Raw genomic sequence first — 4,658 nt, forward strand, 5'->3', positions numbered from 1 at the left:
TTCCCTTCCTTCCCTTCCTTCCCTTCCTTCCCTTCCTTCCCTTCCTTCCCTTCCTTCCCTTCCTTCCCTTCCTTCCCTTCCTTCCCTTCCTTCCTTCCTTCCTTCCTTCCTTCCTTCCTTCCTTCCTTCGTCTTGCTCTGTCACCCAGGCTGGAGTGCAGCAGTGCTCTAGCCTGCAGTGATCTGGGCTAACTGCAACTTCTGCCTCTTGGCTTCAAGTGATTCTCCTGCCTCAGCCTCCCAAATAGCTGAGACTATAAGCATGTGCTACCACACCTCGCTAATTTTTGTATTTTTAGTAGAATGGGATTTCACCATGTTGGCCAGGCTAGTTTCGACCTCAAGTGATCTGCCTGCCTTGACCTCCCAAAGTGCTGGGATTATAGACATGAGCTACTGTGCCCGGCCAATATAGTGTGATTTCTTAAGAAAAGATGCTGTTCTGGTTTACTTATTACGGTCTTTCTTCCTGTAGGCATCATGTTCTTAGTATGAGGGCTGGCATTCCTAGGATTTCTCTGCCTTTGGATGTTAAGTAATTTAGAAGTACAATGTGAGGCTATTCACAGGAAAGTTGTGCCTTGGTTGATATCCTGGCAAGATTCCCTGTGGAAGTGATGGCAGGGACATGGGCAGGGCAAGTCCAGGCCACCTAGGTCTAGGAGCATATCACCCCAAATGTCAGACATGCAAATCCATGTATTTCCTCACAGGTGAAGGGTGTGAAGAATGTGCCATTTTACCTGGAAAATCACACAGTGCAATGTCCACATGATATAATTAAGTTCATATGATTGGATGGGGTTAGCTGATAGCAGTGTATAGATTAAACAAGATCTGATATTTGAGAACAATTTAGTTTGGAAACTGAGAGTAAGGGTTGAGGTGTTAGATCAATAAAAAGAAACGAAGCTCTTTCCTCCACTGTCCCTCTGTTTATAGCTGAAGAATTGATTTCATTTCCTTAAAATTTTCATTTCTGGTTATAAAAGTGATATATGTTTAATGCTGAGCATATGGGAAAATGTGGGTATTTTAGCCTTCTAATATTTGTTCTTAGCAACACACAACCATACATACATAGATTTTTAAAATTATAGTATTACTGTATGAGCTATTTTGTAGTCTGACTTCTTTTTATTTACAATTATAATATGGACAAAGTTTCCTATTTTATTTATTTATTTATTTTTCAGACGCAGTTTCACTCTGTCACCCAGGCTGGATGGAGTACAGTGGCGTGATCTGGACTCACTCCAACCTCTGCCTCTTGGGTTCAAGCGTTTCTCCTGCCTCAGTCTCCTGAATAGCTGGGATTACAGGCGCCAGGCTAATTTTTATAGTTTTCGTAGAGACAGGGTTTTGCCATGTTGGCCAGGCTGATCTGGAACTCCTGACCTCAGGTGATCCACCTGCCTCGGACTCCCAAAGTGCTGGGATTACAGGCATGAGCCACCACACCTGGCCAAAAGTTTCCTGTTTTAATAGGTAATTTTAATTTTCTATTACAATGGCTTTATTGCACTGTATCTTTTTTTTTAAATCAAATCTCTCTTATTAGGCATTTAGATTATTTTTGTGTTTTTTGTACTATACAGAATTGCTGTGATGAAATTCATACATGTAGATCTTTGTACACATTTCTGATTATGTCCTTGGAGTAAAATTCTTAGAATTGCTTTGTCAAGGGGCATGCACATTTTCAAGGCCTTTGGCGTGTATTTGTCAAATTGTCATTCAGAAAGGTCATTTCAGTTTTCATTTCTACCAACGTTAGCAAAGTGCCCATTTCCCAGCCTCTTTGCTACCAACTAAGTATTACTATTGATTTCTTTTAAAATATCTTGAACTTCTTTAGACAACTCCTATAACTACCTTATGATTTTCTACCCAATCTCCAAATGGTTGTCAGCTATAGTTTAAATGAAATATATTCATTGTGCCAATTTTCTGAGGTGTGGACATGGCAACTTATGTGAGAACTGCTAACGTTCCTGACCTCAAGGGATGAACATTTAGAGTAGCAATCATCCTGTCCCCTCCCCAGCGAAGAATTAGACCGAACCCATCATCTCCTGGTTCACCTGGGACACTAATCAGATTAAGCCATCCCTAACCGGGGTGGGGAGCATTATGTGCAGAGGGATGAACGTTCATGTAGACAGTGCCAAGAATAACTCTTGCATCTGTAAACACAGGGACAGATGATCAGATGGAGTTTCAAGTGCGGTCTGACAGGAGTTGTGTAGTTTGCTCCTCTTCACAGAAACTCACACGTTTCCTAATGTCCAGATTTTGGGATTTGCTTGGAAAAGGGATATTTATGGCACAGTATGTTTCTTCCAGGCTGACTGCCTTGAAATCTGCCCCCTCTGAGTTTATAACTCTTGGATCCCACGGCGACTTCAGTGCCAATGGACTGTGAAATGGGATTAACACTCAGGCCAGGCTTTCCCTGGGTCGGCATGGACCCTTGGATACAGAGGCTGCCTTCCCGAGAAGGCCTTGCCATCCTCTTCTGCGTGCAACCGGGAATGGCGTGTGAACGCACAGGCGCTCCGCCCTTCCCCTCTGAGTCAGAGTGCAGGAAGGCTGTGTGTCCTCTTGCTTGGATTTATTCCTGACGCCTGGGTTGTCCAGATTTGCAACCTGAAAGGTCAGGAGGGGAGAGGGAGGTGAGACAGAGAGGGGTGGGAGATGGGTTCTGTCTCAAGTGAAAAAGCCGTTAGAGGACACCTCGGCTGGGAGTCACGAGGCTTGAGTTCTAGTTCTGCCACCACAGCTATGGGACCTCAGGCAAGCCATGGAACCCCCAGGGCCTTGTTGTCCTTACTGTTGGTCAAGGTAAGGGTCCTTACAGCTTTGACTTTCTAAGCATGGAAAAGGGAGATGAAGGAAGATGGAGGCAAGATGAAATGAGACCTTTTAGAGCAGCACTTCTCTACTTTTTTCATATGTTGATGCACATAAAAATAATTCTAAGAACTGCCAGGCTGGGGTAATTGGAGGAGGCTTCTCTGAGCTGGAGGCCCCACCTCGGGGGCTCTGGCTGCCTCGAAGGCTGAGAACGTTCTATATCGGGCACACCAAGGGGACGCTCTGCTTCAGAGGACTGAGTCCTCAAACATCATGGCGCACATCTCTAACTACATTCCCAACAAATGGAAAACGATACTAAACCGGGGAATGAGTGTCAGGTAACCCTGCAGCATTCTGACTTTGCTTGGAACGGCTTTAGTGACGTTTTGAGAAATATCAAATTCTCTTCTCAGACTTTGTTTTCATTGTCCTGCTTCCTGCTGCCGTCACCATGCTTATTCTTTCTATTGGTGGGGAAGGGTGGCTAGAAAATAGGGTCTCTAGGGGAAGGAGGGAAACAGGGCTGCCAGGGACGAGGGGAGCCCACAGTCCAAGAATCCTCATAATTTCACTGGATTTTGTAGCCAGAGAGTACCAAAATCATCTCTGTGTCTCCAATTCTGAGGGCAACTGGGATATGTCCAGCTCTTAAAGCCACAGGCGAGAGTGAAGGGATCACGCATTCTACTTGGGGTGCTGCCTGTCTTTTAGGCTTTTCCTATTTTGCAGTATCAACCCTTTTAATGTGCCTTATTTGTTTTTTCCATACACCCTAAGAAATGGTGAGGTAACTGGGCTAAGATGATTGCCGAACAGCTGCAGACACAGGCCCTGTGCTGTGAGCACGGCTGAGCGAATACAGGACTCATGACCGCATGGATCAGCTGGCTGTCCCCTCGCCCGCCTCCTAAACACCTGCAGGGGCCTGTCACTTGGGACAGGAGGGCCTATTAGGGTTCTTGTAATTGAGATGGGGTGAGGGAGTTTACAATGGCTCCGGAGTGGGGGAGAGAGAAAGACGGCTTAGATGACAGGAAACTGTCTCCTCAGCTTCGTGGAACAGATTGAACAAGGTGGCCTGGGTAATAACGGGGTTAGCTAATCTAGATAGTAATAAGGGTAGGAGAGTCCGTCATCATAATCACAGCTAATGGATTCCAGGTGGAGGGATCTAATTGTTCTCATTAGCATGGCTGCACACACACGCATCTCCACGCACACACACGCTCACACTCTGAGAGGCCAGTTCTGCCCACGTACCTGACTTTGCGAAGTACTGTCGGGTAAGAATAGCCACCCCGCAGAGCTGGATGGAGAGCGTTGTCAATTACATCTTTTCCTGTGTCCCCTTCCACAACATCCGTGCATATGTAATGGTTTCATTAACCTTGAGACTTCTGCAGATGAGTTGAAAACCCAGGCTTACACGGCCAATTAATTGGCAGTACATTTTGCACAGAGCATGGAAGTACCTTTCTCTCTCACTAAATACTGCCTGACTTTTCGGCTGTATTTCATACGTGCTAATGTAATGTTGCTGAAAGGAAATATGGCCCAAAGCAGGAAACTCCCCCCACCCGCCCCGGGATGCAGCTGTTCATTTGGTTTGGGTTGTTAATTCAAACCACTCCCAGGTGCCTATTTCATATTATCTCTTGTTTAGAACAAAATAAAATGAAACTGTCAAAGCCTTTCTGCCTCGCTCAGTCCTGGGCTCAATAGTCCCATAAAGGGACCTGTGCAAGGAAGCGACTGCTAAAACTTGCTTTTCCTCAGCAAGGTCTCAGCTTTTCTGTGGGT

The 4,658-nt window shown here is 45.6% G+C and overlaps 1 long non-coding RNA gene across 1 annotated transcript; it reads right to left on the reverse strand.

The window, feature by feature from the left end:
• Positions 1 to 1,572: 1,572 nt before the first annotated feature.
• LOC141407612 (uncharacterized) lies at positions 1,573 to 4,383 on the reverse strand. The gene is made up of 2 exons (XR_012417292.1): positions 4,119 to 4,383; positions 1,573 to 2,648 (listed from the first exon to the last, which is right to left on the reverse strand). It is a non-coding gene; the product is annotated as an uncharacterized lncRNA (long non-coding RNA).
• Positions 4,384 to 4,658: the final 275 nt, after the last annotated feature.

Source organism: Macaca fascicularis, chromosome 9 (assembly GCF_037993035.2).
Source record: "Macaca fascicularis isolate 582-1 chromosome 9, T2T-MFA8v1.1".
NCBI classification, from domain to species: Eukaryota; Metazoa; Chordata; class Mammalia; order Primates; family Cercopithecidae; genus Macaca; species Macaca fascicularis.